This window comes from Oryctolagus cuniculus, chromosome 7, assembly GCF_051225735.1.
Source record: "Oryctolagus cuniculus isolate XC-2025 breed Fujian yellow rabbit chromosome 7, ASM5122573v1, whole genome shotgun sequence".
Classification (NCBI taxonomy): domain Eukaryota; kingdom Metazoa; phylum Chordata; class Mammalia; order Lagomorpha; family Leporidae; genus Oryctolagus; species Oryctolagus cuniculus.
This window is the reverse complement of record NC_142873.1, coordinates 15,451,989-15,476,285: the sequence shown is the minus strand read 5'-3', so window position 1 is coordinate 15,476,285 and position 24,297 is coordinate 15,451,989. Positions and strand designations below refer to the sequence as shown.

Sequence of the window (24,297 nt, the reverse complement as noted above, 5' to 3'; positions counted from 1 at the left end):
GAGAACTTAATTCAGGTCTCCCATGTAGATGGCAGGGACCCAACTTGCTGAGCCATCACTTGCTCCTTTCCAGGATGCATCTTATCAGAAAGCTGAAGTCAGAAACAGAACTGGGACCTGAACCCAGGCACTTTGATGTGGAATCGAGAGTCTTAGCATCTTAACCACTGGGACGAATGTCCACCTCCATCCTGAAATGTAATAGATGGCATGCTTCTTGGTATAGATATATCAAAGTGAATACATAAATTTGGCAGTCACAAGATATTAGATTTATTTATAAAAACCATTGCATTTTACGTAATATCAATAAATAATTAAATTATAATTTAATAAGAATTATTTAAATGCATCAAATAACAAAATGGTAAGAAATACATTTAATATTAATAAAATATATGCAAGACATCACATAGAAAGTGAAAACACATTGGTCATAGAAAATAAAGTTAGGATAGATGGAGAAATAACACCATAGACTAAATTATCAATTATCTCCTAACTAATGTGGATTCAAAGCAATCCAAATAGAAATCCCAGAACTCTTTCATTAGAATTTGATAACTGATTTTTTAAATTCATATGAGAAAATAAACAACCTATGCAAAGCATTCTTACAAAGGAAAAGCAAGGTTGAGGTTCTGTACTATCTAACTTCATGAAAAACCATAACAATAAACAAGACAATATGACATAAGCATAGAGATTGACTAATAAATCAATGGGAAAGAATGAAAACCCCATAAGTAGTTCCAAACTTACATGTTCATTTTATTTTTGTTAAAATAGCTTAAGCAATCCAATTCAAAGAAAAAGAAAATGATTTTAATGAATGATGGTCATGTGTGAAGAAAATGAACCCTAGGAGCAAAAAATGCTGAAAATATGAAAACAGCTTCAGTAATTCAGGGGAAAAGTTGGAGTTTGCATTTTATTTTTTATCTTTGCATTTTTATGTTTGCATTTATTGCTCAGTTTGCTCAGCGGCCCTCCTGCAACACCTTGGAAGTCCAGGGGGCTTGCAGGGAGCTGGATCCGAGCCTGGCTCACTCAGAGTAGGTGGGATCCCAGGAGGGACTGGCCAGCATCCCTGGCCAACGTGGGCCAGCGCCAGGACCCACACTGGCCACCCTCATCTCTGTTCCCTGTGGCATCCTTGGCAGCCTGGGCCCTCGACATCACTGCCTCACCAAACCCCCCCCAACCCCATATACCCAGAAGGCCATGGGAGAGCCACGCGGCAACCCCTGGAATGTCAGTGTGTGTGAGGGTGCCAATGGGGAGCTGCTGACCATGGGGCAGTGGACGGACACTGGCTGGCAACTCTGTGGGTGCCTTGGACATCTGCAGTGTGCAGTTGGTGCTGAGGGGTGGGTGCTGTGGGTGGGCCCCAGCCGTGGGCAGATCCACGGTACAGAGGGTGGATTTCTGATGCAGGCAGCAGCACGGACACATGCAGGGTAACTGCACCACGAGAAGGACGCCAGAGTGGGAAGAAGCCTGAGTGCCCCGTGCAGCTCTCAAGAAGTCAAAACCCATCCCCAGGGCTGGCGCTGTAGCATGGCGGGGAAAGCCTCCATCTGCAGTGCTGGCATCCCAGATGGGCACCGGTTCAAGTCCCAGCTGCTTCACTTCCTATCCAGCTCTCTGCTACAGCCTGGGAAAGCAGTGGAAGATGGCCCAAGTCCTTGGGCCCCTGCACCCACGTGGGAGACCTGGAAGAGGCTCCTGGCTCTGGTTCTGGTTCAGCACAGCTCTGGCCACTGTGGCCATTTGGGAAATGAACCAGCTGATGGACCGCATTCTCCATTCTCTCTCTCTGCCTCTGACTTCTGCTGGGTGCCACTGGCCCTGCCCACTCAGTGGCGTCCTCTGGGTGCATTGGTGCCACGTCACCAGCCAGAGCCGCCTCACCCACCTCCTGCACCTCTGCTTCCTCAAGTTGGCGGGAGATGCAATCGAAACATAAACCTGTCCTGGTGCAAACAGATTGAAAAAGTCTGCGGAAACTGCATGGATTTCCGGGAAAATATTTTAAAACCCCAGTGATGCGCCAGCGCTCTGGTGCAGTGGGTGAGGCCCCCACCTGTGGCTCCGGCACCCCAAATGGGTGCCAGATCAAGTCCTGGCTGCTCCACTTCCAATCCAGCTCCCTGTTAATGCACCTGGGAAAGCAGTGGGAGATGGCCCAAGTCCTTGGGCCCCTGCACCCACGTGGGAGACCTGAAGGAACCTCCTGGCTCCTGGCTTCATCTTGGCCCAGCTCTGGCCATTGCAGTCATCTGGGAGGTGAACCAGTGGATGGAAGACCTCTGTGTGTGTCTGTCTCTCCTCCTCTAACTCTTTCAAATAAATAAATAACATGTTCAGAACACTTATGTCAGCCTACAGTTGGGCAAAATCATCTAGCACAAAACCTATTATTTTGGCCGGCGCCGTAGCTCACTAGGCTAATCCTCCACTGTGCGGCGCCGGCACACCAGGTTCTAGTCCCGGTAGGGGCGCCGGATTCTGTCCCGGTTGCCCCTCTTCCAGGCCAGCTCTCTGCTGTAGCCAGGGAGTGCAGTGGAGGATGGCCCAAGTCCTTGGGCCCTGCAACCCATGGGAGACCAGGATAAGCACCTGGCTCCTGCCATCGGATCTGCATGGTGTGTTGGCCGTGGCGGCCATTGGAGGGTGAACCAATGGCAAAGGAAGACCTTCCTCTCTGTCTCTCTCTCTCACTGTCCACTCTGCCTGTCAAAAAAAAAAAAAAACCTATTATTTTAAAAACCGTGAAAATGTCTCTACAACCCAAAGCTATGCACAGAGCCAGTGACTTCCTCATCAAATCCCAACAAAATGGGAAAAATCCCAAGCTTCACATGGAGCTGCAGAACATTCCAAGGAGCCGGTGCAGCCCTGAGGAGAGAGAAGCTGCAGGTGCTGCCTGACTGCAGGGAGCCAGAGTGGCCGGGGCCCGCAGGGGAGCAGCCCCGGAGCAGTGAGCACAAGAGACTGGGTGGGGAGCAGACCAGATGTCCACTTGCAGGGACGCTCAACCCCAGCCTCCCAGCACACAGGAACCACCTCCAGGTAAATGGGAGCTCCAGGACATAGGACCCCAAAACACAGGCAACGAATGGAAAAACTGGACAATGGGGTCAGGAGGAAGAGCATGAGGGGCCGGACACAGACCAGGAGGAAAAGTGTGAGGGGCTGGACACGGACTGGGAGGAAGAGCGGGGGGGGCAGACATGGACCAGGAGGAAGAGTGCGAGGGGCTGGACATGGACCTGGAGGAAGAGTGTGAGGGGCTGGACAGACGCCCGTGCAGTCAGGGACGCGCTACAAACAGGGCTCAAAGCGGGACCAAGAAAACAAATTGTCTAAAAGCAGGCCAGAAACCCACGGAGACATGTCTTAAAAGCCACACCAGTGCCCACTAGATACTTCACTATTTTAAGATTTATTTATCTATTTGAGAGGCAGAGTTATACAGACAGAATCTTCCATCTGCTGGTTCACTCCCCAGATGGCTGCAACAGCTGGAGCTGTGCCAATCCGAAGCCAGGAACCAAGAGCTTCTTCCAGGTCTCTCATGTGGGTGCAGTGGCCCAAGCAGTGGGCCATCTTCTACTGCTCTCCCAGGCCACAGCAGGGAGCTGGATCAGAAGTGGAGCAGGGGAGATTAGAACCAACATCCATATGGGATGCTAGTATGGTAGGCAGAGCCTTTACCTGCTATGTCACAGTGCATGCCCCAATAGATGCTGGAAAATGCTCACTGTCACTCATCAAGGAAACAAATCAAAACCACATGAACTGCCCCTCACTCCTGTTAGATTGGCTGTGATCAAAAAGACAAAAGCCAGAGCTGGGGAGGATGTCGAGGGAAGGGAACCCCTGCAGACTGCTGTGCTCATGAGACACACGTGAGCCAGGTGTGAACCAAGCATGAACCAGGCATGAGCCACACATGAGCCACACTTGATCTATCTGTGAGTCAGGTGTGAACCAGGCATGGGCCATACATGAACCAGGCATGAGCCAGTTATTAGCTAGGTGGCCACTGTAGGAAGCCATGGGGAGCTCCTCAGAAAACTTAAAACTGGGGCTGACAGGGGGGTTAAAGCCCCCACCTGTGATGCCAGCTGCCCATACAGGCACCAGTTTGAGTCCCAGCTGCTCCACTTCTGATCCAGCTCCCTGCTAATGCACCTGGGAAAGCAGTGGAGGACGGCCCAAGTGCTTGGGCCCCTGCATCCCTGTGGGAGACTTAGACAGAATTCTGGGCTCAGCCTGGGCCATTTTGGTCATTTGGGAGTGAATCAGTTGATAGATGATTTTTCTCTCTGTTTGTAACTCTTCCTTTCAAATAAATAAGTTATTTTTTAAGATTTTTTTTAACATCCCGGGAACCTGCAGTGTGGTCTTGTGTGACAGGTGTCCATGAGGCTGATGAATGAAGGACGGAAGAGGAGGAGCTTGTGTGGGTCACCCAGCTGGGCCCCAGATGCAGCCCCAGGCAAGAAAGATGGGGGCTGCGCTGAGAAGCCCCGAGAGCCAGGCGTGGGGGACGGGTGGCCCCAGGCATGGGGGACCTCAGGAAGGAAGCCTGGCACAAAAGGGCAGGTCCTATGCTCCATCACTGCAGAGCCCAGACCCTGGAGGCGGGAATGTCCTGAAATCCCAGGGCCTGACTGCGGTGCAACCCTGCAGCTGCCCCAAGACTCCCTGACTGCACATGCAGAGCCCTGACTGTATCTCAATAAAGCCTGTCTATGAAGGCCTGGAAAGCAGGTGCAGGCAGATAAAACCCAAGAGGAGGCAGTGTGCACACACGAGTGCATATACACACATACGTGTGCACACACATGACTCACACATGTGAATGCACACAGAGAAACTCAGGAGATGGTGCACAGAAGGGGCAGCCAGCTGAGTGAGCGCCCAGGAACCTGACCGCACATGCGCACACACAGACATGCACACACATGTGTGCACACACACTCACTGGGACCTGACCACACAGCCTGAACGACATCTCACAGGTGCACACAGGTCAGAGAGAAAGGACTCTGAGAATAAATCACAGATGTGTGTCTTCACTGTTTAAGGAAAGATCAATAGATACATTATGTGATATTGTGTGATTCTAATCCAAACATCTACACAACAAGGTAGCAGAGACATAGGGAATTACAGGAGGGAAATCAGGAAGGAGGGAAATCAGGAGAGCAATGGTCCAAAAGAAAGAAAAATGGGTGATAGCAAATTCAAATCCAAAAGTAAGAGCGACTACATTCAATGTAAAAGTAACGCGATTCCAGCAGAAAGATAAAGATCGCCGGATGCAGCACTTTAAACGCCAGTTGCGTGTTGCTTGCGGTCAGCTTCAATTTTAAAGATGTGCAAAGCCGAAGGAGGAACCCTTGGCCCCCTGTAGCCCTGGGCAAGAGGGAGCCGGCAGCCAACCAAGCCTGTGCCCGAGGAGCACAGTGCATACGCAGCTAAGCCACAATGCCAGTCTCCCGCCAGCCTAGCTGTCACAGCTGGCCTGACAGTGTCCCTTCGTGAAGGGGGTGTGTGAGCCCAGGGGGAGATGCAGCAGAGACCTGGGAGGGGCCAGGCTCACCCCCCTGTAGAATCACCCCACCCTGGAAACTCAGCGACTCGGGAGCCCAGCACCAGTCCTCCGGAGAGGTAGCCGTGACCCCCGCCCTGCTACCCTGAGCCCTGGCTATCAGCACACCCACAGCGTGACACCCTGGTGGGGACAGAGGGGGAAATTTATGCATTTATGTGTTATCATTTTGTGGGAAGGGCAGAGAGAAAACCAAAGATGGACACAGAGAGAGATCTTCCATCTGCAGGGTCACTCAGAAAACGCCTACGACAGCAACTCCAGGACCCCAGGATTCCCCCAGGGCTCCCCTATGGGCCAAGCACAATGCCAGGACCCCAGGACTCCCCCAGGTCTCCCCCATGGGCCAAGCACAATGCCAGGACCCCAGGACTTCCCCCAGGGCTCCCCCATGGGCCGGGCACTTGAGTACTTGAGCCATCGCCTGCTGCCTCCCAGGGAGCTGGGACCCGGAGCAGAGCTGGGACTGTTACGTGTTACATACGAGCACATGGATACAGGCACCCCTGCTGTGTACTCACTGCTGCGCCGCATGCCCACCTCCGGGGTCCCTGTCCTCTCACGGCCTCGTGGCATCCACTGGTTCATTCCCCAAATGGGGATGCAGGCTGGGCCAGGCTGGAGCCAGGAGCCAGGAGCTCCATCCGATTCTCCCACATGGGTGCAGGGGCCCAAGCGCTTGGGCTATCATGCACTGCTTTACCCAGGCCATCAACAGGGAGCAGGATCAGAAGTGGAGCAGCCGGGACTTGAACCAGTGGCACCAGGGTCCTCTCCAGCCAAAAGGAATCCCCCAGGGAGCCGCCCCCATCCCGTCCCACCACGGGGTGTGGGCCAGGGGGCTCCTTTCCGCTGTCTTGGTGGAGGCTGCCAGGACAGTGTGTTGAGAGTGGCTCAGGGATGTGAGCCATGGGAGTAAGTGCTGGCATCGATTAGTCATGTCTGCTGGGGCACAGCCAGGTCAGGACTTGATTTGCCTGCTTTTGCAGTGAGTTTCTGTACCTCTGCAGAAACAGCTGCCATTCAACATAAGGGGCTGTGGTTCAGGCCGTCAGGTGAGAGACCCCCTCACACCAGCTAGGCCTGTGTGCACAGAGGGCTTTCGGGTTCGTTGGTTTCTTTATGAGGTTTCTGTGTCTGCCACTGTGCCACACACGCCCTGACTTGTGGGGATCCATGTTCTCACCCAGGCCCACTCCCTGGATACCCACCCCGGTGCACAAGTGGGAGGGGGCCCAGTCCAACGAGCGGACTCAGCCGAGTCACTTGTCCTCTCCACGCCGGTTTCCCCTCTGTGAAAGGAGATGGGTACTGGGCGGCCAAGGAGCAGAGAGGAGACCCCGGGGACACGGGGAAGACACGGCAGCCAGGGGCAGCACCCAGGGAACCACGGCTGTGGACCCTGAGCTTTGGGAACCAGAATGGAACTCAGAGGACACGGTCACAGTGACAGCCGGAAAGAAGGCCAGTGCTGAGAGAGAGGGGTGGGCGCCAGGACTGACTTGCAGGAGGAGGGAATCCCAACCCAGCAGCCTGGGAGAATGGATGCAGTGAGCCCCCTCCTCGGAACGTGAGACCTGCCAGGAGGAAGCCACCGAGAGATGGACCAGCGATGGGCCAGGGCCCCATCTGGGATGTCAGAGCCCCCTGAGCAGGAAAGGATCTGTGCCTGGTGGATTTCCCCATGAAGCACTGACATTTAGAGAGACCCACAGAGGGAGAGACCCTGACCCTAGAGCCAGATAGGCGCACCCTTCAGAAAGCCAGTGGGAAATGGCGCAAAGACCAAAAAAAGCCCAGTGAGCCTGAAAATCCTGAGGGGACCCCGCTTGGTACTTTCCTGGAGCTGGAGACAGCTGGGGACTAACCTTCCAGGCAGGCTCTTGCTCCCTCCCAGGCATGCGGGGGAGCCCAGCCGTGCCCTGTCTCTGCCCTGTCTGCTGCAGCATGCATGAGAGGTGCTGGCAGACCAGACCCCAAACCCCCTCCCGGGCCACCTGCCCCAGTCTCTGCCTGCTCCTCCCTTGGGCATGAGCCACAGCGCCCCCACCCCTCAGCTCCTGGTAGGCACCTGTCCCACCCCAAGCAGCAGAAGTGGCCCTAGGGGTCAGCAGCCCCACCCTCATCCCCTTTGGGCCCTCTTGGCACCTGCTGGGCTCTGACCACAAGGACAGGGGCTACAGGGACAGTGCCTCCGACCATGAGGATGAGGGGACTGGGAGTCCACAGTGGAGGGGGGAGCTCCAGTGCCTCTCTCCTCTCTGCCTCCCCACTCAGAAGCTCCCACTTGGCGAAGTTTCCTGGGGCACCGTTTTCACCAAGTTTTTCCTCCAGTGTCCACTGTCATCCTTCTGTGTCCACTGTGTGCTCGTGGGCTCCACAAAGATAGCCTAACTGTGTGAGGAGCCAGGGATGGGGCCAGGTTCTGGTCAGTGCCCAGGCAGTGAGGTGAGGGCAGGTGTCGAGGGGCTGGGCAGCCGTGCCTCTGCCCTTGTTCTCCCCACCCTGGTGCCCTGCCCTGTCCACCCCTGGGAGGCCATCAGAGCTTGGCTGCTGGGGTGCAGACACCCGACCTGCCTGGCCCCTCCCACCCCAGGGGGCAACAGTACCCTTGGCTCATCTGGCAGGGGAGGCACTGGGCTACCACCAAGTGTCAGGTTGAAGCCCTCACCCCCCAGGGGGTGGGACTGGGAGGTGATAAGTGGTGGGACTCATGGGGGAGAGGACATGGCTGCCCCCTCCTCAGAGTCCACTGGAGCCTTGGCCTTGAACCCCAGCCTCCAGACTGAAAAAACTCCTGTGCATTTGCAGATATAAAACTTAGTTTTGTGGCACCTCGGTGGAGGATGGCCAGATCCCCGAGGTCATCTACACCTAGCGGGGCCCCATGGGGTGGGGAGGCAGCCTTGGTCCCCAGAGCCCCCTGGGCCCCGAGGTCATCTACACCTAGCACGGGGCCCCCAAGCCCCCTGGGCCCAGAGGTCATCTTCTACACCTAGCGGTGCCGGCCACAGGGACCCCGCCTGGGGTAGGCAGGTGGGCCTCGGCCCCCCGAGCCACAAGGTCTTCTACACCTAGTGTGGGGCTCCTCCAGGTGGGGTGCCTTTGGTCACCCAGAGCCCCCAGGTGGAGGCTGGCTGTGGCCACTGTGGCCGTGGTCATGGCCGCCCAGCCCATGCCCAGGGCGGTGCCTTTGACCAGGGGCCTGGGGCGGGGCCGAGGCTGTGGCCAGACCCAGGGCTACGTCCACCTGTACATAGCCGAGCCCCTACCCCTGCCTCGCCCCACGACCCCTGCCATGGGAGGCCGCTCGTGCGCCCCCGGATGGTTTTTTTAAATAAAGGAAGAAACGCAAAAACAAGCAAACAAACAAAAAACCAAAAAAACTTAGTTTTGTTCATTTAGTTTCTGTTTAAGCACATTCTATAATGTAACAATGCCACTTAAGAAAGTAAAACCCTACAGGTGTCCCTCACATCTTTCAGAATACAACAGAAACACCTTAAGTTAGGCCCTCTTGGTGCTTCATGACCAGATTCCTGCATAATTTTCACACATTCAGATACAAAGCATACTTGAAAGCCAGCTTCAGACACCATCTGCCACAAATAGAACATTTTTCCAAGTCCATGATTATACTTGCTCATTTCTCTCCCAGATTTACTTATACCGGAATCCTTGTCATGGCTCTATGAGTATACTCTCCGTTTCTAGTCCTTCTATTATTTTTTAGTCTATTTTAGAATCCATTCTTTGGATTATTACCCTCCCTCCTCTGCTTGACCTTGAGTGTGTGACGTGTGGTTTTCTCTTGTTTCCAGCATTTCCAACAATCCTATCCACAGTGAAAGCCTGGTGACTACTTCATTCCCGCCCTTGCCTTCCTGCAAACACAGTGGAATCAGGTGCTTGTTAATCATGAGATGTAAACAGTGAGTACTGGGGCCCCACGGTGGCATAGTGGGTAAGCCTGCCACCTGCAATGCTGGCATTCCATGTTAAGTGCCAGTTTGTTTATGGTTGCCTCTCTTTCAGTCCAGCTCCCTGATAATGGGAAGAGCAGCAGAAGATGCCCAAGTGTTTGGCCCCTGTCCCTCAGGTGGGAGACCTGGATGAGCCCCCAGCTTTCCCCTGGCCCAGCCTTCGTGGTTGCAGCCATCTGAGGAGTGAACACATGGATGGAAGATCTCTGTTCCTCCTCTTTCTCTGTAACTCCGACTTTCAAAATAAATAAAAAACTTTTTAAAAAGTGAGTCATCTGGAAGCTCTTAATGCTGGGTACAATTGCCCCATGCAATATGTAGGCTGGACTTGGTGAAGGCAATGGATATTTGGGTGCTTTGCCCAGGTTGTCTTTTCTGGAGAGAGCTGGAGATATGTAGAACAAGACTTCACAACAGCCCCTTGTACTACTAACCTCCCTGCTGACCACCTCTCTGCTGTTTGTATTTTTTATCACAAAATAATTGAGGCTACAATTTAGAAATGATAATACAGGTAATACAGGTCATCTCCTGAGACCATACATGAATTCTTTTTTTTTTCTTTTTGAGGATATCTAGGGCTTTATTTTGTAATGCAGAGGCCGTACAGCAGATGGAAGATCTCTCTCCCTCTCATTGTAAGTGTACCTCTCAAATAAATAAAATCTTGAATCAGGGGGAGAGGGAAGGGGAGGGGGAGGAGGATGGAGAGGGGGAGAAGGAGAAGGAGAAGGAGAAAAGACTAAAACATGCCTTCCCTGTCCTGGAGCTGGCATGGGTTGCCACTTGCACCATGGACACCAGTTCGAGTCCCGGCTGCTCCACTTCCCATGCAGATGGCTGGGAAAGCAGCGGAAGATGGCCTGAGTGCTGGGGCCCTGCACCCACATGGGAGACCCAGAAGAAGCTCCTGGCTTCGGCCTGGCTCAGCCCTGTACGATGGGGCCGCTTGGGGAGTGAACCAGGGGATGGAAGACTTCTCTCTCTCTTTCTCTCTCTCTCTCTCTCTCTCTCTCTCTCTCTCTCTCTGTCACTCTGTCTTTCAAACAAATGACCCAAGACAGCTTCAAAAACAAATGAGGTCTGAGCTCTGGGTTAACACAGGGACCAGGATCTGCCCACTCTCCACAAAAAGTCCTCTTCTGCACAGGGAATGCTGGGAGCTCTCTTTCCTTACTCAAAGCTCTGCTCAAATAATGCCCATCCCAGCCTTACACTAGCTGTGCCCCCATTCAGGGGCAGCCAAGATGGGCCTGAGTTGTGGGGGCAGGTCAGCTATGTGTGGGCTGCCTCAGGGCCTTTGCACAAGCCAGTCTCCACCTGAATGCTCTTCCCGCTCATCTTCCATCTGGTCGCTACTCAAGTGTCGCCTCCTGCACAGATCTTCCTCAGACACTTTATCCGCATCACCGGGAGGTAGGTCCTGTGTCTGACCATTGTCTCTGCAGTTACACAGCCTCGCCTTACAGTGGCTGTCTCTGCCCACACACCATGAGCACTGAGGAGCTGGCAGACACGTCTGCCCCATTCCCCTGATTTTTTGCTTGGCAATTTTGCGAGACGATTGCATTCTTCCTGAGAAACCCCAAAGGAAGATTAGTTCACATAGTCAGATAAAGCTGAGTAGAAATAACACAAGATAGAGAAATGCAAGGAGGGTAGGGTTCAGAAGCTTGCAAAGTCTTTGAGATATCAAGATTTATTTATTTATTTGAAAGGCAGAGGTAGAGAGGGAGAGATCTTCCATCTGCTGGTTCACTCCTCAAATGGCTGCAATGGCCAGGGCTCAGCCAAGCTGAAGCCTGGAGCCTGGAATGCCATCTGGGTCTCTCATGTAGGTGGCAGGGCCAAGGAGTTTGGCCACTCTCTGCTACTTTTTCAGGCACAAGACTCAAACGGGCTCATGTGGATTCTGGCATCAAAGGTGGTGGCTTAACCAGCTCTCTTGGGGTTTGCTTCCTATTTTTTGAGAGATTCTCTAAAATAAGTTAACTTTGATTTTCATTTGTCAGAAATTTCTCAGTAAGTAAAACAAACTGCTGGTAGTCGTCATGAAAAGTGCAAAGAGTTAGCTATTTCTTAAAGGAGAAGAGACTTTCACACAGATAAACCGACAGGTCACTCTGGTTAGTCAACAGTTTGTGTTTGTGCACAGTGCCTTAGGGTCCCCAACCAATGCAACAATCAGTTGAGCTGGAAAACAGGCTGAACTAAGTGGCCTGCTTTCACAAAGTGACCAGTCAGGATTTCCCATACAAGAGTTCTGTGTGGTTCTAATACAGAATTCCACCAATTGCTTTGACACACATTTGTCACTGGTCTAGTGATCCTCAATTCATTAGCCCTCAGACTTGGCTTGGATTGGCTTGGATGCCAATCTAACCTATGCCTTCTAGAATTACTCCCTTTACAATCATGAGACAAAAACCTATCACGTTAAGACTTTGTATACATAAAGAACTGCATCTTAGACTTCTAGTCCCTAGAACCATGAGCTTAATAAATTTCTTCCCTTTATTTTTTAAGACTTTATTTCTTTACTTGAAAGAGTTACAAAGAGGCAGAGGCAGATAGAGAGAGAGAGAGAGAAAGGTCTTCAATCGCTGGCTCACTCCCTAGATGGCCACAATGGTCAGAGCTGTGCTGAACCGAAGCCAGGAGCCAGGAGCTTCTTCCGTGTCTTCCACCTGGGTGCAGGGGCCCAAGGACTTGGGCCATCTTCTGCTGCTTTCCTAGGCCATAGTAGAGAGCTGAATCAGAAGTGGAGCAGCTGAGACTAGAACTGATGCCCATATGAGAAGCCGGCACTACAAGCGGCTGCCTTACCTGCTCTGCCACAGCACTGGCCCCAACTTCTTCCCTTTATGATTATCTAGTCTCAAGTGTTCTGTCTTGGTGACATAATAAGGACCAAGACAGTCACAAACTCTGAGATAGTAAAATACACTGAGCATCAAGAGCCCAGTGGAACTAGTCAGAAGTCAAATTACCAGTCAAATTACTGACTGCAGATCCATTGGGCAACTGGAGTTTAGGGCCCAGTCAATGCACCTGTGTTCCAAGCAGTCTATGGTGAGTCAGCGAATGGTCTCAGTAGAATCTCCAGAATGACCACTGTTGAGGATCTGAGATAAAAAGACACAGCTGTGGTTAAGCCTTAGCATTACAAGAGGAAACTCTGCTTGCAGATACAGTCCCTCAGAGCATAGCAGAATGCTGATCGTCCATGACTGCTTGGGGCAGCGTGGCGCTCAGGGACTAAAGGATGTTCAGAGGGGGAGTGAGCTTGCATCACCATTAAGTGTGGCTCCACGGGTAAGAGTGCTGCTGGCTATTGGTGCTCAGAGGTACAGTTCGGTGGTGAGTCTGCCCTGATGGGCTGACTTTCACAAGTGAGTGCTGACACCAACAATTTAGTTTGGCAAATGTGTATTCATAGAACTGCATTGTCCTCGATCATTTAGAGAGGTTTAAACAATGAACACGGATCTTTATTGCCACAGCTACAGAACAACCAGACTTTCCTAAGTTTGCCGGAACATTTTTATTCTCACCCTTGCATAGTGGAACCAATGTGTCAGACTATTTCTAGCTTGAATATCCTGATTACTCCATCAGATTCTTGTGACCCATCATGCATTTTAACATCACATTGCTTTAGCCTGAAAAATCTCCTGAAACCACACTTCCCAAGTAAAGCTGTTTTTTTAAGACTTATTTTATTTGTTTGTAAGGCAGAATTAGAAAGAGAGAGGGAGAGAGAGATACAGAGCTCTTCCACCCAATGGTTCACTCCCCAGATGGCTGCAGTGGCCAGGGCTGGGCCAGGCTGAAGCCAAAGCTAAGAGTCAGGAACTCATCCAGGTCTCCCACATGGGTAGCAGGGGCCCAAATACTTTGGTCAGTGCTGCTGCTTACCTGGGCCCAGTGGCAGGGAAGTAGAGCAGAAGTGTAGCAGTGAGAACTTGAACCAGGGCTCCAATATGGGATGCCAGCATTGAGGATTAACCTGCTGTGCCACAGTGCCAGCCCTGCAGATGTGAGTCTTTGTCTCTTCATTCAAGTAGCTATTGGTTATCTGAGATAGTAATAGGAGAGTGAAGCAGAATGGTTAGAGAAAATGTAAGAACACACTAGGCTTGTGATTAATCAGTAAATAATTATTCAGTATGTAGACGTTTTGAAAGAATGAGCTCTAATGCAACTACCTGTCCCCAAAGAACTCATTTACTGGGGAAAGGTGAGGTTAAATGGCACAACATCTGGGATGCCACTTGGGACACAGGCATCCAATATAGGAATGCCTGATTCGGGTCCTGGATCCTTTGCTTCCAATCCAGCTTCCTGATAAGGTGTATGCTGGGAGGCATCAGGTGATGGTGATAGTACTCGGGCCCCTGCCACCCATGTGGGGAACTTGGATTGAGTTCTAAACTCCTGGCTTCGGCCTGACCCAGCCCTGGCTGTCATGAGCATTTGGGGAGTGAACCAGCAGCACTCTGCTTCTCTCTATATATTCATATCTCTCTCTCAAATAAAATGAAAATAAACAAATATTTTAGAAAATGTTTATATATGAATCTGAAATTGTGAGGTATGTGTTTTAAATGCACTTCAGAAATTATTAGGAAAAGTCTAGTTTGATTTGAATATTCACTTTTTTGAAAAAAAAAACACTCTCCTTTTTTTGTGAGTCTACCAATGAGCTTGTTGAGTACTTGTAGTAATGAACATGATCAAGTGCTTCATTGCAATCATCAATTAGTAGAGAGCAAAGAGCTAAGTGGTCCATAAGTCAGAGAGGCACAGAATGAGCAAATACATCAACATCTGAAGACATTAGAGACTCAAAACTAACAATCAAAATGCTCTTGACAGTTGGAGTCTCTATCATCCAGAGGTAGCCCTGTAAATTAACCACATTCTGTCTTCTGCCAAGGAACTTGATGTTGAATGCGGCATCAAAAGACGGCCCAGTAAAATGGTCTGTATTCACATTAGGGTAAAATACATGCATTTCTGAAAAACACAGAATTGGATGACTGTCGCTCCCCCTCTTCGTGGAGGAGCAACACAGGACCCTGCGCTGTTCTTTTGTCTGCTCGGCCCTCCCCGGGTTTGCTGCTGGTTCTTCCCGGGTTGGCTACTATCCCTTCCACCTCCGTGGAAGGGCGGTTCCCCCTGGCCGCTTTCCCCACTTCCGCAGGGGAGCGGCACACCGCCGGCCGGGTCTCTCGGGGGCTGCACGGGTTCCCTTAGATGTTCCCCATAGATGTTCCTGGTGCATGCCGTCTCTCTCCTCCTTTATAGTCCTCCTCCGCCAATCCCAACTCGGCTGCCCACACGCCGAGTACGCTGCTCTCCAATCAGGAGCAAGTCCTACAGTTAATTGGTTGAACTGGAGGCAGCTGTGCGGAAGCTGTTTACTTCTCTCCCAGCGCCATATTGTGGGAGAGCAGATGCATAGAATAAGTCTTAATTCGAGTAACTTAGTCCAGTCCGGATTGCTCCCCACAGATCCCCCTTTCTTTTTATTTTTTAGCGTTGATACGCGCCTGTCTTCGGTGTCCCGCAGCACACACTCTGCTCTACTTGCTAGAGTTGCCACAGGCTCTTACAAGTCCTATCAGGCAAACCGAATCCGGGTCCTCTCTTCGCCATGTTGTGAGGAGGTTTCTAGGCGCTGATGCGTGCCTGTGTTCGGTGCCCTGCAGCGCATGCTCTGGTCGAGCTTTGCTGGTGCTTACCGCCTTAAATCAGGCAGACCGAATCCAAGCCTCCTAATTGTTGCATTGTGGGGAAGCTTTACTGATGTTAATTCGTGCCTGTCTTCGGTGACCTGCGGCTAGCCGCCCAGGTGCTCATCGCCTCACTAATCGGGCAGACCGAATCCAAGCCTTCTAATTGGCATGTTGAGGGGAGGCCTTATTTTTCTCTATTTCTCTATCTCCGGGCATTCCTACCTCTCCCATTTCACTTCTATCTTCCAGCATTCCCATTTCTCTTTTACTTCACTTCCAAACTTCTGTTTCTCTTATCCCCGCAGCTTCCCGGCACCTCGCCGCTTCAGCCCGCGCGCCTCTCTCATCTGCGCAGCTTCCCGGCTTTGCGCGGCTCGGCTTCGCGCGCTCCGCGGTCTCCACGCTTAACCCTTTCACGTCTGAACCACGGCCTACGCCAGCGTTCCCTATCTATTCACGCCCCGTGCTCTCTCTGCACGCGGCGGCTTCCGCGAGTAACACAGCGTAGCTTGCGTCTCCACCACTAGCATTCAATCCAAGTTCCCCGGGCTAGCCTGGCGAATTCAACCCAGCGTACGTCTCCGCCCCACGGTTTGGCTTCCCGTCCTTTGCTCCCCGGGCTAATCAGACGGATCCCAACCAGGCTCACGTTTCAGCTTCTAGTTTCAACTTTTCGCCCCCTATTCCCGGGCTAACTTGAGAACCCCAAAGTGGCTTTCGTTTCCGCCTTGGCCTGCCCCCCGCGGCTTCAATTTCCCTAACATTTTTCTCTACCCGGTATGTTTCCCCAAGCTTTCCTCCAACGATATTCCTCCCTCATTTCTCCTGGCCTCTCCCCACAGTCCGCGTCCGAGTCTGTTTGTTCTAGCTTTCACTTTCGCTTTCGACCTTAGAGATTTCTCCCAGCTTCCCCCCGTAGTCCGTATCTGAGTCTATGCCTAGGCTTTCAATAGCTTCTTCCGGCTCCTTTTTCGTCCGGCTTTTCCCTAGGCTGTTTCGAGTCTATGCCTAGGCTTTCAATAGCTTCTTCCGGCTCCTTTTTCGTCCGGCTTTTCCCTAGGCTGTTTGCTAGTTTCTCTCTCCGATATTTTCCCTAGTTCTTCCCGTTTCTTCCCTCCTAAGTTTCATATCCGTCCTAAGTTTCCTATCCGAGTCACGGCACCATTATGTCGCTCCCCCTCTTCGTGGAGGAGCAACACAGGACCCTGCGCTGTTCTTTTGTCTGCTCGGCCCTCCCCGGGTTTGCTGCTGGTTCTTCCCGGGTTGGCTACTATCCCTTCCACCTCCGTGGAAGGGCGGTTCCCCCTGGCCGCTTTCCCCACTTCCGCAGGGGAGCGGCACACCGCCGGCCGGGTCTCTCGGGGGCTGCACGGGTTCCCTTAGATGTTCCCCATAGATGTTCCTGGTGCATGCCGTCTCTCTCCTCCTTTATAGTCCTCCTCCGCCAATCCCAACTCGGCTGCCCACACGCCGAGTACGCTGCTCTCCAATCAGGAGCAAGTCCTACAGTTAATTGGTTGAACTGGAGGCAGCTGTGCGGAAGCTGTTTACTTCTCTCCCAGCGCCATATTGTGGGAGAGCAGATGCATAGAATAAGTCTTAATTCGAGTAACTTAGTCCAGTCCGGATTGCTCCCCACAGATGACTAAACTACAAAAAATTTCTGACTCATGCAAACCCCAAGTGTTATCAGTATCATCATCAGTGTGAGCAGTAGCCCCTCATGACCAGTGTCCCCGGAATGATTCTGGATCCCCAGTGTCACCGTCCCCGGCATGAGCAGTGAGACCAGTGTCCCAGTATGACCCTTGTCACCATGCCCAGTATGAGCAGCCTCTCCGGGTGACCATCTCTAGCATCCCAGGTCACCAGTGTGTCCAGCATCACGAGGAAGGTGAGTCTGCAGAGGGGAGAAGAATTCAGTCAGAATTATTGTTCTAAGTCATCTTTGGACAATGGGGAAAACTGCCCTCCCTGGTGTTCTTTTGAGGCTTTAAGGAAACTGGTGGCTGTCTTCATCTGTTTTCTGTTTCTGTAACCCAATACCACAGATGGGATAATTTATTAAGAAAAGAAATCCATTTCTTGGAGACTAGGAAGCCCAAAGTTGGGGGCTGCATCTGATGGGAGCTTTCTGGTTGGAAAGGAACTCTCTGCAGAGTCCTGAAGTTGTGCAGGGCAGCTCATGTTGAGACAGAGAAAGTGTATGAGCTTTGGTCTCTCCTGCTTTTCTTATAAAGGCACTAATGCAAACCCAGGAACCCCACTCCCATACCTCATCTAATCCTAATGACCTCCCAAAGACCCTCACCTCAAATACCATGTAGCATTGAGGCCTAATTTTCTTTTTTTTTTCTTTTTCTTTATTTGACAGACTTAGACAGTGAGAGAGAGAGAGACAGAAAGGTCTTCCTTCCGTTGGTTCACCCCCCAAATGGCCTCTATCGCCAGCACACTGTGCCAATCCAAAGCCAGGAGCCAGGTGCTTCCTCCTGGTCTCCCATGCGGGTACAGGGCCCAAGCACTGGGGCCATCCTCCACTGCCCTCCTGGGCAACAGCAGAGAGCTGGACTGGAAGAGGAGCCACTGGGACAGAACTGGCGCCCCAACCAGGACTAGAACTCGGGGTGCCGGCGCCGCAGGCAAAGGATTAGCCTAGTGAGCTGTGGCGCTGGCCTTTTTTTTTTTTTAATTTAAAATTTATTTGAGAAACACAGACACAACACCACCCCTCCCACCTGCTGGTCCACGCCCCCAAATGCCCACAACTGCTGCCCAATCCCCAGAGGGCATGGCGTGGCCGACTGCTCTTGCCACCCAATCCCAGGAGCATGGGGCTGGGCCGTCTGCTCTGGCCTCCCTATCCCAGAGGGCGGGGTGGAGCCATCTGTTTCAGCCACACCTGACCCAGCTCCCACCCTCCACCCATCCAGGCAGGTGCTCCAGGACCACAACTGCCTGCAGACGCTGCTGCAGCACCAGACCTCACACAGCCTGACCATTGTGAGCAACGCGTGCGGCATGCTCTGGAACCTGTGGGCCCGCAGCGCATGGGACCAGGAGCTGCTGTGGGACCTGGGCGCCGTGGGCACGCTGCGCAACCTGGTGCATTCCAGGCACAAGATGATCGCCGTGGGCAGCGCCGCCTCCCTGCGCAACCTGCTGGCCCACCGGCCTGCCAAGCACCAAGCACTGCCATGGCCGTGTCCCCCGGCACCTGCGTGCCCAGCCTCTACGTGCGCAAGCAGGGGCGCTGGAGGCGGAGCTCGACGCCTGGCACCTGGCGCAGGCGCTCGGCCTCCTGGAGATGCAGGCCCTGCCCGAGGCCGCTGAGGCCGCCGCCAAGAAGCCGCTGCTGCCCCTGCGGCACCTGGACGGGCTGGCGTGGGACTAAGCCTCCGACTTGGGCTGCTTCGACGACGACGACGACGTGCCGTCCATGGCCGCCGCCACCCCGGAGCCCGCCAGCCTGGCCATGCTGTCCTTCTTCCTGGGCAGCCCCTTCCTGCAGGGCCAGGCGCTGGCCCGCGCCCAGCCAGCCCGCCGCGGCCTGGAGCCTGAGAAGGAGGCCGGCGGCGAGGCCGCCGTGGCGGCCAAGGCCAAGGCCAAGCTGGCACTGGCGTGGATCGACCATCTGGTGGAGGACATCTCGGCCTTGCACACCTCTTCTGACGACAGCTTCAGCCTCAGCTCCGGGGACCCGGGCAGGAGGCACCGAGGGAGGGCCGGGCGCAGTCCTGCTCTTTCTGCCGTGCCCCTGAGGGCGGCCGGCCGGAGGTAGGGGGCCAGGCGCATGCCCTGCTCTGGCTCAAGGCGGCCCACGCCAGCCTGTCCAACAACAACTTTAACAGCGGCAGCACCAGCTACTGCCCGCGGGAGCACATGCGACCCTGCCCGCTGGCCGAGCACCGCGAGGAGCTCCTGGGCGGGCAGCCGCAGCCAGCTTGGCTCGACCTCGACCTGCGGGGCAGCCAGGCCGAGAGGCCCACCCGGGATGCCGCCAGCGCCGATGCCCCTGTGCACACCATCAAGCTGTCGCCAACCTATCAGCACGTGCCGCTGCTGGAAGCCAAGGGTAGGGCAGGCGCGGGGGCCCCCAGCGGCCCCAAGACACACACACACACACACACACACACACACACACCCTGCGGCCTGGAAGCAGGCCTGGCTGCCAGCGGAGGGCCTGAGCCAGGTGCCCAAGAAGCTGGGGGCTGGCTGGCGGTCCCAGAGGTGCAGGAGAGGCCCCTCTCACTGTCCTGCTGCAGCTTGCTGTCCTCGCTGTCCTTGGCCGGATGCCCGGGCCCCTGAGAGGCCGGAGACGTGGACAGCGACTCCTCCCTCGAGGGCCTAGAGGAGGCCGGCCCCAAAGAGGCAGAGCTGGGCGGGGTGTGGCGAGGGCCCTCCTCTCTGTCCATGGCCATCCCGGCACCACTGCGGGGCCGTGGCCGGGGCCTGGGCATGAAGCATGCCACGCCATCCAGCTCTTCCAAGAATTGTGTGCAGGAGATACCGCTGGTGCTGAGCCACTGCAGCTCTGTGAGCTCCCTGGGCAACTTGGAGAGCCTGTCCATCGCCAGCTCCATCCCCAGTGACCCCTGCAGTGGGCTGGGCAGCAGCACGGTAGCCCCAGTGAGCTGGCCTACAGCCCCGGGCAGACCATGTGGCCCAGAGGGCTTCATCATGGAGAAGCCGGAAGAGAAATTCTGCGCCTCCAGCCTCAGCACACTCGCCCCGCGCGAGCACTCCTAGCAGCAGTACATGGAGCTGCGGCTGCTGCCGCCTGCCTGCCCCAACCGTGGCACTGGCAGGGGTGGCGGTGGCAGCGGGCGCTGCTGGGGAGAAGTTGCAGGATGCCAGGAGGGGCCGGTGCCCGCAGGCTCCAGCAACCACATGGCCGCGGACCAGGAGCTGGAGCTGCTGGGCGAGTGCCTAGGGGCCGCAGTGCCCGCGTGACTCCGCAAAGTGGCCTCGGCACTGGTGCCCGGCCACCGGGCACTGCCTGTCCCAGTCTACAAGCTGGTGCCCTGGAGGACGACTCCTGAACCGACTCGGCAGAGGGCACGCTGGTCAGCTTCTCCAGCGCCGCGTCCCTCAGCGAGGAGACCCTGCAATGGCCACCCAGGGAGCAGCCCCGAGGCCAGCTGGACGGGCAGGAGGCCCCCGGCCTCGCGGCCCCATCTAGCCAGGTCTCAGAAAAACCGGCTCAAGGCCGGGGGCACCAGCTGGCACGGGCAGGAGCCGGGCCGGTCTGGAGCTGCCCCTGGTCCGGCTCCCAAGTGCCCATTTGGACTGGGCTTAGGGTGAAGGGGGGAGCAGTCCCTGTGCCTCAGGACGCCCACCGAGGACGCCGGGTACTGCTTCTAGGACTCTGATGAGGCGCCCTCCTCAGCCGGGCTGCCCCTGCGGCGACCATCTGCCATCCCGCGGGCTCTGAAGTGGGGCGGGAAGGAGGCCCCTGCCCCAGCCAAGGCGGCCGCTCAGGTCCAGCTGCACCCCAGGGTCCAGCCCCGGGTGATCTCCAACGAGACCCCACCTTGCTACTCCCTGAGCTTCTCGGCCAGCTCTCTCAGCGTGCCCGAAACCTATGAGCGGCCGGCCAGCCACCTGGGAGGCCGGGAGCCCGTGGTCCCCCAGGCCCCGCGCCGGGGAGGTGGACACGGCAGCTCCCCCAGCCTGCGCTCTTAGGAGGCGCTCCTGCACCACTGCATAGGCTCAGCCATGCCCAGGCGCCGGTCTCCGGCCTCTGGTCCTCGACGCCACAAGGCACGGGCTACCGGGCAGGACGAGTGGCCCTGCAGAGGCACCCCGGGACTGCAGCCAGGAGGCTGCCAGCTCAGACCAGGCCACTGACCTGGACAGCATGGAGTGGCCCGCCATCCAGGAGGGCACCAACTCCATGGTCACATGGCTGCACCAGGCAGCCGTGGCAGACCCCGCAAGGCCTCCTCCCAGTCTGACTCCCTCCTGTCCCTGGGGTCTGCTCTGGAGGACTAATTTTCAACGTGAGTTTGGAAGCAACGCATACACACAGACAATAGCAATAGCTTTTTTGCCTTATTGTCAAATAACTAAGCCAAATATTGTGGCTTTATTTCTATAAATGAATCCCATGAAATGTATATTTAGGTATGTATTAATAAAATCAGAAAAGTAATGCTGATTCCATTGGGGGTGACAATGAGGTACACAAAGAGAGATTTTTCACTAATTTTTAAAAAATTGTATATTTCCTTTTTTTTAAAGATTAAGATTTTATTTATTTATTTGTTTGAGAGGTAGAGTAACAGTGAGAGGGAGAGAGAGAAAGAAAGATCTTCCTTCTGTTGGTTCACTCCCCAAATGGCCACAGTGCGGGAGCTGCACTGATCTGAAGCCAGGAGCGAGGAACTTCTTCCCAGTCTCCCAAGTGGGTGCAGGGGCCCAAGGACTTGGACCATCTTCTGCTTTCCCAGGCCACAGCAGAGAGCTGGATTGGAAGAAAAGCAGCCGGGACTCAAACCAGCACACATATGGTATACCGGCATCACAGGTGGAGGATTAATTTACTGTGCCATGGCCCTGGCTCCAGATTTTTCATTTAATTTGTATGTTTTTAAGGATTGCTGTGTGATAGAGTATTTGTTTCAGTATTTGTGGTATCAATTGTAATGATATGATTTTGATGATTTGATATTTTGCTGTTTTTCAAATAATCAACAGTAAGGCTATCATACTTTTTTTTTCAGGGATAATAAATGTATTTTAATAACGTAATGTTTGACAGCGGTTTTTGTCCATGAATGTAAAGATAACTCTCACCCCCCCCCCCACCCACACCACCTTGGCTCTCTTACAAACTGGGGATTGGGCTACCCTTGCCAGGAAGTGAGAAAGCTGCAACATGGACAGTCTGTGCCTCCCACTTGGAGAAGGGGACTCACAATGTGTCGGGAAAAAAGAGCTATGCATTCAAATTCCTGGTTGTACACCTAACTGTACACTTTTGTCAATTGAATGGCTCAAATTAAACAAATATAGATTCCATATATACAAATATTCTGTCATGTATAGGTATAGTATATCTATTGTAAAAGGAAAAAATTTTAAACTTTTGACTGTGCATGCACGGCCCAAATCTGGTTCTCACTCCTTAATCGCAAAGTGTGAACGGGTCCCCCTCTAACCCGCTATGCCACCTTCACCCCAACCCTGCCCTTCTGTGCACGGCCTGTCCCCCCACGCTGCAGCTCCTGGGCTCCTCTCCTTAGTGTGACTGTGCCAGCTCCAGAGTCTCAGCCCAAGACAGTGCGAGATGACCTGCAGCCACCTTAACCTCACTTCCTTAACTGCACTTTAACCCTCAGAGACTTCTGCCTGCAACAAAGTTATAAACCACAAGCCCGCACGCAGGAGGCAAGGCCTCCCCTCTCTAAGAGAAAAGACAGCAGGATTCTAGCTCTTGGGGTTTGGTAAGTTTCAAGTCAGTTTCTCTGCACAGCACCTGAAACGCCGTGGTCTGGGCCTGTGCTGTGTCCTGGTGGGCTAAGCCTCTGGCTGCAGGGCCGGCTTCCCCCATGGGCGCTGGTTCTTGTCCCGGATGCGCCTCTTCCATTCTGGCTCTCTCCTAATGGGCTGGGGAAGCCATGCAAGATGGCCCGAGGGCTTGGGGCCTGCTCCTGCCTGGGAGACCCCTTGTAGTGGCCATCTGGAGAGCGAACCAGAGCATGGAAGACCTTTCTCTCTGCCTCTCCCCTCTCTGTAAGTCTCTCTCTCCAGTGAATAAACACCACAGTAAGAATGAAGCACATTTAGTTACAAACAGCAGGAGGCTGTGGTCCCGGAGAGCGCCCCCTGCCGCCCGGGCTCCGCAGCCCCGCGGCCTCCTCCAGGGGGCCGGCCCTTCCCGCCCTCCAGGGAGCTGTGGGCGCGGCTCCCGCATCCTCCTCCTGAGGAGCGGCGTCCTGAGCCTGGGGCCGGCGCCCGTCCTCCTGGAACCCTGTCCCTCGGCGCGGGTCCGCCCCGCGTCCGCGGTTCCCTCTCTTCTCCTCTGACTCCGGTTCCGGAAGGCGGCCCTCAAGTGACCCTGCACCGCTGTCCCCATTCCGGAGCCCTGGCACGGGGTCCTCCATGTCCACAGCTCTGTTTTCTGAAGCGGGTTCGCATCCGGGTTCCCCAGGGGGGCGGCAGCCCCCAGGGCCCTCGGCGGCCTGCAGGCCGGGGTGGGTGTTCGATGGCGCCCTCGGGGCGCAGGGGCCTGGGCTGTGTGAGGGGCTGAGGGCAACGGGTGGGTGAGCGGGGCTTGCGGAGGGCGGGAAAGCGCCGGGCCGCGCGGCGGTGGGCGTGGCCTGTGGGAGCCCAAGGTCTGGTGCGGGCTTGTCCCGCGTGTCCGTGTCCCCGCCCTTCCCAGCTGTGTGGGAGCTGTCGGAGGAGCGGGTGCGTGGCGCTGTGGCCTGTGGGGTCTCCCCTCTGTGGATGTAATGATCGCTCTGCCACCTCGAGCTCCGGCTTCCGTTCTTCTCTCTGGGGGTCCCGACCCTTCCTCCCTTGCCCGTGGACCACTCTTCCCGGGGTCTCTCTGGCCCGGATCCTGAGGGAGCAGCAGAGTCCGGAGGAGAAACCAGCGCTGCCCTGGAGGAGCTCTTTGTGTCCTCTCTGCCCTGGCCCCTCGCTGAGCTGCTGTTGCTGTCAGGCTGTGGTGCCCTGAACTCCAGCGCGTGTGTGCGCATGTGCGTCCACGCACTTTCCTCACGGAAATGTATTAAGAAGTGATTAGTCCCTGACCCCAGTCACCAGTGTCATAAACCACAGCATGGGTCCCTTTATTTCCCTGTTACATGCGTTGACTGGGGAGTTGGGATCACACGTGGGGACTTAACCCACTGCACCGCCCTGTGCGGGCTCCGTCATCAGTGTTGTTAAAGACACAGGCACAGAGCACAGTGCAGAGGCAGGGTGGAGCCATGAATGA

At 54.5% G+C, this 24,297-nt stretch overlaps 1 pseudogene; it reads left to right on the top strand.

The window, feature by feature from the left end:
* Positions 1 to 3,236: 3,236 nt before the first annotated feature.
* Positions 3,237 to 22,097, top strand: LOC149125309 (adenomatous polyposis coli protein 2 pseudogene; annotated as a pseudogene).
* Positions 22,098 to 24,297: the final 2,200 nt, after the last annotated feature.